The 12,208-nt window shown below is 47.5% G+C and overlaps 1 protein-coding gene across 5 annotated transcripts in view; it reads left to right on the top strand.

Moving 5' to 3' along the window:
* LOC123373351 (purpurin) overlaps positions 1-12,208 on the top strand; it is a 78,179-nt gene that overhangs the window by 43,431 nt on the left and 22,540 nt on the right. The window contains exons 1-2 of one of the 5 annotated variants that reach the window (XM_045022345.1): positions 1,934-2,152; positions 8,773-8,838. The exons of 1 other annotated variant lie outside the window; for it this stretch is intronic. The gene's annotated coding sequence lies outside the window, so the exon portion shown is untranslated. Of the gene's footprint in view, positions 1-1,933; positions 2,153-8,756; positions 8,839-10,922; positions 10,985-12,208 lie in introns of those variants that run through there. 3 more of the 5 variants (XM_045022346.1, XM_045022348.1, XM_045022349.1) reach the window with 3 other exon arrangements.

The raw sequence follows: 12,208 nt of genomic DNA, 5'->3' as shown, positions 1-12,208 counted from the left end.
ACCTGGAAGCTCCACACTCCATGGCGACCACAGGCCAGTGGAGTAGTGGAACGTACTAATCAGACACTCAAGCGGCATCTCTCAAAGGTCTGCCAAGAGGCTTCTCTTCGGTGGCCTGATGCCTTACCCCTTGTTTTGCTCCGAGTTCGTGCTCTCCCAAAGGGCAGGTTAGGGCTTAGTCCCTTCGAGATTATGTTTGGGAGGGCATGGCCTATGAATGGTACACCGGTTCTGTTAGGGGAGTGGGAGGTAGGCTGCGGTTTCTTATCTCAGTACATGTGCTCTCTGTCTGCTGTTCTCTGTTCTCTCCACAGGTATACCAAAGATTTGCAGCCTCTCCCGCTGGATGCCCCTGTCCACTCCCTGCAGCCTGGTGACTCCGTTCTAGAAGTGGAAGGGACCTCACACCATCCTGCTGATCACCCACACAGCAGCAAAGGTCGAGGGATACAAGAACTGGATCCACTACTCCCGTCTAAAAGCAGTGCCAGCTCCTGAACGGTGGACCGTCCAACCTGCGGAGAAGACTGCCAACGACGATCTGGGACTTAAGCTGTTATTCAGGCGACAGTAAGGCCTGCTGGGAATGCCCTGTGACCCCTTTGGACAGTTACAGCGCACTCCCCGTGAACACTCTGAGCGTTGGCTGTGTTTATTTTCACAGGGCCAGCCTAACCTGTGGGCTTGGTCCCTTTTGTTTTTAATCTGCTTGTTATTAGTAGTAGTAATTTTGTGGGTATTTGGGAAATTGTAATTGTTAGGCCTTAGGATCACTTGCCCAGTATGGATCCAGGCCTAGGGCTTGCCACAATGTTACTCTTTGCTATGGAAACACATCCTGTCAGCCAAACAGGCTTTTGAGGAGTGGAAGGCCCAGGAAAGGGAACCCACAATTTTTTATTCCCTTTGGAGTTGGTTGCCCAACCTAGGAGGACTGGAAAGTGGCCTTGTGCGTCTCCTCCTCACAGGTGTGATACTGTGCCTGGTCACCCTCCTCCTGCTTGCTTGTTTTAAACTGCTCCTCCGTAAACTTTGTACCCCCCCCCCGTGCCCCGAAGGTCCCTATGTACCCTCTCATTAACAGCCCCAGCTCCATAGAACTCAATTACGTTTTGTCCACAGTATATGAGAACACTCAGCCAAAGGTTTGTTGAGTATTCTCAAAGGAGGGAATTGTTGGTGGCACCAGGCATGGCCCAGTGTTGACAGAGGGGTGGAAAATGACAGTGCCAATGAAGGCTCCCTGTATTAGGCCTCTGCTTGTCTGAACCGCTTCCATGTTTAAACTTTAATTAACCCCACAGGCTAGATGGAAAGAATGGAATGTGTGGCAACTAGTTATCAGTACCAGGAGGCAATTATACAGCCTGCTTGCACCTGGCTAAAGGGAGTGAAACAGAATGACCGGTCAAGAAAAGTTACTAACGAGATAATATTTTTTTGCCAAGTATGATCTAACCTGTTTAGAGTAATTGCTGCTTCATAATGTGCTTGATGTATGGGAACTAGAAAGGAGGGAGAAAAGGGGGAGGGAGGGGGGAGCTGGGCATTGGGGGTAATAGACATGCTTAGCTAAGATCATGTATAAAGACAGAGAGCTGCTTGTCTGGGGTGTGCTTGATCTGAGACCTTTCTGTGTCTCCAAGCATCCTGCGCTTTGAGATCTCAAATAAACTTTTTTTGCTTCTCCACCCTGGTGTGTCTAATTGGAGCGAGGCACTCCGGGCAACGAATCACTGTTGCTGTAGCCTCAGGCCTTTTTGTGCCGGCAACAGGAGGAAGCAGTCCAGGGGAGGAGCAGTGAGGGCTGGGAGAGTAAAGCCCAGCACTGCTGGGCTGAGGGTCCCTGGACTGGACCCCAGAGTAGAGGGCGGGCCTGGCTCCCCTACCAACCACTGAAGGAGTGGCACCTGAGGCAGCGAATGGGAAGACTGCCTAGGACTTCTGGGGGAAAGACTTTGGTATACCCCAGAAGGGGGGAACGCTGAGTGCCCGGGCCAGAGGGCTGAGTCATGGAGAGAAGCTGCAGTTCCTGGAGTGACAGAGGGGCTGCAGACCAGAAAGACGCAGTGGTGGCATGCAACTGTGAGAAGGGGCGTTGACCTCATGGAGCTAATTCCCAGAGTGACCAGGAGGAGGTGCCAGACAAGTGGTGAGTGGAGCATCCTCTGACAAACCAGTTTTGTTTTGTTTCTCCCCTGCACGCTGCACTTTGTGTTGTCACTTCCTCTTGTACAAAGTGTGTAAAAACGCTGCCAAGTCAAGGTGTGAGGAGGTGCAAGCCCAGGTCATGGGGTTGGATGTCGGTGGAGAACCTTGAGGGTTCTGTTGCAGGCCTGGCAGTGGAAGCCAATTAGTGTGACCAGATGTCCCGATTTTATAGGGACAGTCCTGATATTTGAGGATTTTTCTCGTATACGTGCCTGTTACCCCCCATCTCCTGTCCTGATTTTTCACACTTGCTATCTGGTCACCCTAAAGCCAATAGACGGTATGGCACACTAGAGTGATGCATCCTGTGCCTTCCTTCTAATGGGTGCATTGCTCCTGCTGCCTTTTGTACAAGCTGCCGTTTCTTTGTTGCATCCGTACTGCACTGCTACACACTCCTTCACGGCACTGCCAAGGGCTCGGAGCGTGGCTTTGGCTGGAAGAAGCCATAGAGGAAATTGGGCTCACGAAACAACCACGCCTGTCTGAGTCAATCTGCTAATTGCTAACTACTCTGATAGAATTGAAAGCAGCTGCCCAGGTTTGAAAGCAACTGAGCGCTGTTACTGCAAATCAAGCAGCATTCATGCCAGCCCTATTGCTTTATGGCAACTTAGATCTAGGGGTTGATAGGTTATGGAGATTGGGACTAACTTGCTATTTGCATCTGAGTCAACTGGAAATCGCCAGATACTAACACATCTGTTATCTTAGGTGCTTATCATTGCATGTACTTTAACACCAATGTTAGTCAGTAACACCCATCCATGCAAATTAATGCTGATTGCCTACACTGGAACTCAAGGGAATTACCAGGGCAAATAAGGTTAAGAGCATATCTACACATCCAGGGCTGCAGCGGCACATCTGGAGAAAACAATCTCTGCTGATGGGAGAGAGCTCTCCTGACGGCATAAAAAACCCACCCCCGCAGCGGCATCAGCCAGCATAGCGCTGTGCACACGGGTACTTATGTCGGTGTAACTATGTCACTCAGGGGGGTGAGATGTTCACAGAAGTGACAGAAGTGTTGCCAACAGAAGGGAAGTGTAGACGTAGCCTCAGTTTTGCATCTCAAAAGATGTTCACGTGCTAAGTGTCTGGGATAGCTGCTTGCCTTCCTCCAGCCTGGGGATGGATAAAAGTTGCTAATGGGGGTGTGGTGGGGCACACCCCCATCCCACTCAGAAGAAGGCCAACCAACTCCTCTGCGCTCAACTGCTGCCAAATAGGCACAGCTGCAGAGATTTCACTGGCTGGAAGACCTTTCACAGGAAGGGGCAGCAAGCAGGAGGAAATCTGCTGTGCCCCAGCAGTGGCTGACTCTTGCTGCAGAGCAGGTGAGAGGGAAACAGCCACCAAGCTCCCCTCACACCCACCCCCCTGCCCGAGACCTACGAGACCCAGGAGAAGCTGAGCACCATGGGGTAGAGCTTGAAGGTGAACTCTGACCTGAGGTCCCGTTGTGCCAGCCCACCATATACAAAGCAGGCCTCTCAGAAGGAAACTCCGAGACTGAACATCCTGAGCAGGAGGCACAGCAGAGAATCCAGACAGGCTGGAGTAAAGCTCTCAGGCAGGAGAGAACTTGGAAGGAGACGAGATTGTGAAATTGCCTGTGTGACCCCAGAGACAGGCCCAGCCTATCACAAAAACAGTACAGAATGCGGCTTTCACCCCCCACGCCTATTAGAAGGGTGTTCTTTTTAAAAAAAACAAAACAAAACCCCATTACATAGAGAATAGAAAGGGGCTCTAACGGAGATGAAACCACAGCTCTGGCGTCCGTGGTTGGAGCAGCTGCTGCCGCAGTGGACTACACAGCAGCAGATGCAAGCATCCCAGCACAACAGCTGTTGAGAGAGACGCTAACCTGTCAGAAAGTGTTACAGAAGGACCTGGTTCGACAATTAATGTTAGTCTTGCTGCCACGGGGCCCCTAGCAGGGTCCCTCTCCGCACTGGTAACCCTCCCGCGGGCCCCAGTGAAGTTAAGCAAGATGGGATCAGGTGATGACCCTGAGGTGTTTTTGACCACCTTTGAGAGGGTAGCACTAGCCTCTCAGTACCTTCCTACCCCTGAACTCTGGGCTTTGGTATTGGCACCGTGTTTGATGGGACAGGCACAGTCGACCTATTGCAACCTAAGCCGAGAACAGGCCAAGGACTACAGGCAAGTGAAAGCTGCTATTCTAGACTATTTAGATATTAATTAAGAGACACATTGCCAGTGATTTAGGTCAGAAACATGCCCCATAGGCTGCTATGCAAGAGCTGGTGCCAATCTTCTGTTACCTTCTCCATTGAGTTGTGGACCCACAGTGTCCCCGATCTATCTTTTTTTAACCTGACATAGTTGTAGAAAGAGCTTGGCTTGTTTAGCCTAACCAAAAGAACGTTGAGGGGGGATATGATTGCTTTTTATAAATATATCAGAGGGATAAATATTAGGGAGGGAGAGGAATTATTTAAGCTTAGTACCAGTGTGGACACAAGAACTAATGGATATAAACTGGACACTAGGAAGTTTAGACTTGAAATTAGACGAAGGTTTCTAACCATTAGAGGAGTGAAGTTCTGGAACAGCCTTCCAAGGGGAGTAGTGGGGGCAAAAGACATATCTGGCTTTAAGACTAAGCTTGATAAGTTTATGGAGGGGATGGTATGATGGGATAGCCTAATTTTGGCAATTAATTTGGCAACTGATCTTTGATTATCAGCAGGTAAGTATGCCCAGTGATCTGTGATGGAATGTTAGATGGGGTAGGATCTGAGTTACTACAGAGAATTCTTTCCTGGGTGTCTGGCTGATGAGTCTTGCCCACATGCTCAGGGTTTAACTGATCACCATGTTTGGGGACGGGAAGGAATTTTCCTCCAGGGCAGATTGGCAGAAGCCCTGGAGGTTTTTCGCCTTCCTCTGCAGCATGGGGCACGGGTCACTTGCTGGAGGATTCTCTGCAGCTTGAGGTCTTCAAACCACGATTTGAGGATTTCAATAATTCAGACATAGGTTAGGTGTTTGTTACAGGAGTGGGTGGGTGAGATTCTGTGGCCTGCATTGTGCAGGAGGTCAGACTAGATGATCATAATCGTCCCTTCTGACCTTAAAGTCTATGAGTCTATGAGAACCCCCTTTTGTTGTCTCGAACATTTCTTGCTAGCTGTAACTCATTCTATCCCTTGGCTTTCCTGATTTTTGTCCCTACACGTTCATGATCACAAGAGCCTACCCCAGCTGGCGGCTACAACTGACAGTGGATGCACACAGTGGCTGGAGAATCGGCATACCCAATAATAATGACGAGACTAGCCTTTTAATAGAAGATGCGGGCCTAACATGACTTGAAGAACCAGGAGACCCAGGGAAGGAGAGCTCAAGAACACCCCTAACCAAGGTCAGAGGTGGAGAAGGAAAAGAGATTCCCCTCCCCCCCCAGACTTAGGGCCCTACTGCAAGCTGGAAACTTTTTGCTCAGAACAAAAGGACGAACCCAGGTTAAGCTGCAGCTATGAGCAACTGGTCTCCATAAATAAAGAAGTGACAGAACCTTAGCGCCTGAAGCAATATTGCCATTTTCTGGTGGTTATGGAGCACTTGTACCACATGGCGTTAAACCAACAGTCTGAGGAGATAAGGCCACACCTACTAGTGCAAGGCAAATCTGCCATCAACCAGTGGTGCAACTCACGCACGATATCTCTTGTGCTTGCCATTTGGGGCAGGAGAAGATGCTGTTGTGGGTACTGGCTTGCTTCTATTGGCCTCTGTCAAGGTTTCCTCCCCCACTCTGAACTTTAGGGTACAGATGTGGGGACCTGCATGGACCCTTCTAAGCTTAATTCCTAGCTTAGATCTGGTAACACTGCCACCAGCCAGAAATCAGTGTATGGCACACTTTCTGTCCCCCCAAAACCTTCCCTGGGGAACACAGATCCAAACCCCTTAGATCTTAACACAAGGAGAAATTAACCATTTCCCCCTCCTTTCCCCCACCAACTCCTGGTGAGTCCAGACCCAATTCCCTGGATCTTACAACAAAGAAAAATCAATCAGGTTATTAAAAAAGAAAGTTTTTAATTAAAGAAAAAAAAAGGTAAAAATCATCTCTGTAAAATCAGGATGGAAAATACTTTACAGGGTACTTAAATTTATATAGCCCAGAGAAAACCCCCTCTAGCCTCAGGTTCAAAGTTACAGCAAACAGAGGTAAAATCCTCTCAGCAAAAGAAACATTTACAGGTTGAGAAAACAAACATAAGACTAACATGCCTTGCCTGTGCTACTTATAAGTTTGAACATAAGAAGAGACTGATTCAGAAAGATTTGGAGAGCCTGGATTGACGTCTGGTCCCTCTCAGTCCCGAGAAGGAACAACCCCCAAAACAAAGAGCACAAAACAAAGAACTCCCTCCACCAAGATCTGAAAGTATCTTGTCCCCCTATTGGTCCTCTGGTCAGGTGTCAGCCAGGTTTACTGAGCTTCTTAACCCTTTACAGGTAAAAGAGACATTAACCCTTAACTATCTGTTTATGACAGCCTCAGATCCACCAGGAAGTGAGGGAATATTGCTCCTCCTGCCTGGAATGCCAACTGTTCACCACCAGGGGTGCCCTGAAAGCTCTCCTCGTTCCTTTGCCACTGATTTGTGACGCCCTTTGAAAGAATAGGGATGGACGTGCTCAGGCCCCTAGAGCAGAGTGCCTCCAGATACCAGTACATCTTGGTGGTCGTTGACTACATGACCTGGTAACAGGAGGCTGATCCCCTTGGCATGGCAAAGACAAGTGCAATTACACCAGAACTTATGAAACTTTTTTGCTCACGGGGTTCCCTCACAAGATATTCGCCTTGTGGGAGATGAAGGAGTTGTGTACCATTTTGAAGGTTAAATTCTTGAGAACTTCTGTATACTGTCCACAGACAAAATGTCTGAGAGAGAAATTTAATGAACCCTACAAGAAATGCTGAAGTACTTCATCAGAGCTGACCCCAAGCACTGGGATGAACTGCTTCTATTGTTCTTATTCATCATAAGGGAGGTCCCATAGGCCTGTATAGGATTCTCTCCCTTTGAACTATTGTATGGCCGTCAGCCTCTGGGGATTTTAGATTTGCTGCATGAACATTGGGAGGAACCGGATGTGAGTACCATTGTCGTGTCGCAGTATATTGGTTTGAGTGGGACCCCAGACAGGCCCAGCCTATCATAAAGGAGTAGTTGGGAAGTGACTGCAACTTAACACCCGCCTCCATCCAGGGGCGGCTCTAGCCATTTCGCCGCCCCAAGCACGGCGGCACGCCGCGGGGGGCACTCTGCCGGTCACCGGTCCCACGGCTGGGAGGTCCACCGGAGCCGCGGGACCAGCGGACCCTCCGCAGGCACATCTGCGGGAGGCCCACCGGAGCTGCCTGCCACCCTTGCGGCGCCGGCAGAGCGCCCCCCGCGGCATGCCGCCCCAAGCACGTGCTTGGCATGCTGGGGCCTGGAGCCGCCCCTGCCCTCATCCCCAAATAATGAAATAATGAAGAAAGGAGTGACAGTGCATCACTCATTGACACAGAGCTCCATCAGGACACAATAGGCCAGATCATTAGGAAAAGTCACATGCAACTGTGCATCTCCGTGCCTGTCTTGCTGATAGAATTGCTATTGGCACACACAGGAATGCGGTTGTGAAGGCTCTTCCTGAACACTGGCCATTGTCATGGATTTGAACAATACCTGGTCAGGTCTTAATGATCCTTTTTTATCCTGAAAGACCTGGTGGCTGACTGGCATGCTGGAGGTCATATTAATTACATATATTAAGACATGGCCTGAACCTGTTTGCCATTAAGACAAAGGACCTATGGCTAAGTTAAGGCCTATCATTCAGTGAACCAACCCCCCTGTGTAACCTTTAATAAGAGTGGAAAATGTAGTTGGCTAATGTTTAGCATAATTTCCTGTTAGAACAAATGTCCTAAACTGTTAGAGTGTGTCTTAACTAACAGCTAAGGGAAACAGGCGTTTGCTAACTATCAAATGCCAGGATGCTCGAGAAGGACCAAGTGCTCACGCCCAAAATGTCAGGGATAAGAACAAGATGCAAAGGTCAATGTTGAGAAAAATAAGAAATGTTTGACTAGGGTGAGATGCTGTTGTGAATGATTTGCATGTGATTGATATGAAGTGCTTTGGTATAAAAATGCAGCATGTACATAGCATGAAATGTATCAAACATGGACAATGGGAATGAGTGGCGAGACATGGGCATGCACGAATCTATGGGTCATGAAGGGGTAAAAGGTAGGAAAGGTTTTGAACTGTTAAAAATAATCAGAGCAATGCAGGATTCTCCCCCCTCCCCCAAAAAAAAAATCAAACCAGTATAGATTTGGTGATGAGAGAAACAGCCCATCTGTGCCCCAGGACGGGTAAGTGATCGCTGTTCTTTCCTACTTCATCTGTTTTACTTATGCACTTGTCATCTTAATTAAAGCACAAAATACGGTATATTGTCCTAAATGGATTAATCTTGCTAAATTGGTGTGGACCATGTTTTTTCACCCTACAGGAATGCCAAAGAGGGTATTACATTAGAGACGTCCTCATTCAGTTAATCAAGTTCTGGCCACACAAAGTGAGTTTTGTTCTAGCTGTTGATGATAGCTAGAAGCTAATAGTGCTGTGAAAGATGTGGGTCTGCTCTGTATTTGATGAATAATTGTCTGGTTGCTATAGCAATGTTTTCTGTCTCTTAAGAATTAAGTCAAAAGGCATCTCTAGGGAAAAACAACAAGCAGGAAACAAAACAATGACTAGAGATGAGATGCCTCTGGGTAAAACACTGTGGAGTCGGTATTTTCTTAATGACTGGACTATTAATTGAAAAGAGCCTACCTGCCTCGGTTCAGCAACATCAAGTTGTAGGGTATGTCTGCGCTACAGTGGCACAGCTCCAGCGCTGCAGCTATGCCTCTGTAGCACTGTAGTGTAGATACTTCCTACGTCGTTGGAAGGGATTTTTCTGTCACTGGAGTTAATCCACCTCTTTGAGAGGTGGTAGCCAGGTGGACAAAATAATTCTTCCATCGATCTAGCTGTGTTTCCAGTGGTTGACCTAACTATGTCTTAGTGTGCGGAAACTTTTCACAGCCCTGAGCACTAGCTAGGTCAACTTAGTTGTTAGGTGTAGGCCAGGCCTCTGAAGAAGATGGGCCTTCCTAGCTAACATTGGGCAACGGGAAGCTCTAGGTACATAATCTGCATATATAGGCTTTAATTTCTAAAATCCTTCTTCTCTTGTACTATGAACACAAAACCTTGTGTTTTGGAAAGGCTGCATGAACACTCCTGTAAATACCACTAGTCACAGTTCCTGAAGGGCAGAACTACAGATACTGAACCTAGGTAGGACTTGCTGAAGTAATCGCGGTGGGTCCGCAGAGGTCTGAATGGGAGACTCTCTCGGTGGAATTATGTGAGGGGTGAAATCTTGATGCTTGTTGCCTGTTGGGATGTATTCAGACCCACGGAGGGGACAGCAGCTCAGCTAGCCCTGTGATAATGCAAATAACCAGTCTGTACGTGTGTAAATCAATATTACTCTTCTCTGCGTCCTTGTGTTCTGTGCTCTTCAACTCCTGCCACTTGTTTGGTTACATCCACCTCACACACGTTGTCTTACGCTGAATTGCAACCTCTCTGGGTCACGAGCATCCATGCTGTGAGTTTGCACAGCACTTAGTGCAGTGGGGCTCCAGTAAATGATTGTGGCTTGTGGGCCTCAGCGTAATGCAAATCAATTTGCAAGGTGAATTCTTGAACTTGGAGGAAAAGATGCCTTTAAAAGAGACCCAGGCTCTCCACCTCTCCTCTTGAGGCTGAGGAAGGTTACTACCCACATCTCAGACATGGAACCAGGGACAAGTACATATCTGAGGCTAAGGCAAAAAAATACAGCTCAAGAAAAAAGATCTTGATAGGGTATCAAGGACCCACATCTAACCTTTCTTTGCAGATACGCTTCAAAAGCAAAACTATGTAGTGAGCCCCTGAAATGCATTCAGGGAGCTGGCGTTTCAACAAGCTGTTTGTGTTACTCCTTAAATCTCCCGTTCAAATCTCCCGTCAGTGCTCTCTGCTTGTAAGGCACTGACACTGACCCAACCCTCCTGACTTATCCGCTTCTGCCTTCTGTTGCAGGTTGAAGTGGAGTTCATTAACGCTTATCAGAATGAGATGTCTGGCCCAGGGTATTTAGCTGATGCACGCACATGTGGAATTCCTTTCTCTCTGGCAGTTTGTCTCTGATCATAGTTTTAGTTCTTTTAAATCCAACCTCAGGACATGCATGTGCATCCTGGCTTATCCATAACTACTCAAGCTGCTAAAAATACCATTTTGTAAAGCACGAGGAGGACAAGGAGCTATATGTCATGCTGGAATAGCTATATGTCATGGAGGAAGCAGTTAAAGTAGACCGTGTTTAGATACCATCATATATTGCAGATATTCCTAACTTTTAGAGCATGCTTTGCAGTAATTGAAATGCCTATGGCTTTACTCCTGTATGGAAGGCGACTAACTCCTAAAGTTCCATGAACAGAAAAGCAACTAACCACAAAATATATAAACAAAGCCTCAAGCACATTGAACATATGGCCTGTCGTCAGACATTGGCTGCGTGTGTTTTCTCTCTGTGTGCTGTCCCAGCTCTGCACAGATGGCACAGCAGACCTCGACTGAACCACCCAATGAGACCACAAGACCCATCAGTAGCAAAGGTGCTCAGCCAGGTTTCTTGCTGATGAAGCCCGGTCCTAGCTCCCCGGATCAATGTCTATTGTTACACTAGCACGTGTGCCCGTGACAATGGATGCAGCTCAGTCAGTGGTGGGACTTTCCACTGCCCCCGAGGCTGGTCAGAGACACTCCCTCTGAGCCTCCATTTTATACATCGATACAAACAAGTTATGTATCGCCCCTCGGATGTGGTTAGTTACTGCCCCCCGGACGTGGGTTGTTACCACCCATACCTTGTACATGTTGGTTCGATCAAAACCTCTCTATCCATCGCACTGTCATCCTGACCTTATCTTTAAAAGAAGCTACTGTGTTCCTGTTATCTCTGAGGAATGTGTTTGTACCATCTTGGTATCAGGGTGTTCTGGTACCACCCTTCTGGAATGTGTTTACGCCAGTGTCCTGTGCCCAGCATTTCTCAGGAATGTGTGTGTTTTTGCAATACCAGCCCTGTTCTTGCCAGATTCTGTGAGCCTGCTCACAGCCTGTCTCTTGCTAACTTTGTTTTATATTAGCAGGGCTTGACCACTACTTTAGTTCAGGCCTCAGACCTCACATCAGGCCTCTGATACGAGGGCTTATGTCTCAGGCTCTCTTTGCTACATGGCCCACACATAATACATTTTGAAGGCTCCATGTGGTAAATGAAGAGAATTTAATACTCTGATCTGTTATACCAGAGTACGCAGCACTGTCCATCCCAAGGCTTAAAATGAGATTCTCATGTAATCATTGCCTCAGTTTCTGGAGTCCATTTAAAAAAAAAAAACCTGAACGAAAGGACTGCCTGCATGCTGTATGACCCGCCCCCCTTGTTCCAGGAGGAGTGTTTGTGTGAATAAAACAAGTTATACATAGCATATCCAGAACTATGGCAGTGTGATCTCTGGTTTTTTGGAAACTTTTCCTTCAAGGTAGTGTCTGACAATTCTTTTAATCTGTTCTCAGTAAACTGGAAGTGCTAAGTTCTCCATTTTCTGCATATTAAAAAATGTAATACTTTAACCCTAGGGGTAGAAGATGTACAGAGACAGAGCTCTCTGGTTAGGGGAGAAGGTGAAAAGCCAGCGTTGTCCAGCTAAATCTACATGAATTATGGTGCAATGCTTACCTATACTTCAACCTCCTGAGTTTGATTGCTTTTGTTGGAATTTGTGTGTGTAAATGACAATATATTTTGACTTCTGGACTCAGCAAGGGCCATA

The sequence above is a fragment of the Mauremys mutica genome, chromosome 6, assembly GCF_020497125.1.
Source record: "Mauremys mutica isolate MM-2020 ecotype Southern chromosome 6, ASM2049712v1, whole genome shotgun sequence".
NCBI classification, from domain to species: Eukaryota; Metazoa; Chordata; order Testudines; family Geoemydidae; genus Mauremys; species Mauremys mutica.
Note: the sequence above shows the minus strand (reverse complement) of the source record. Positions and strands in the feature narration are given on the sequence as shown.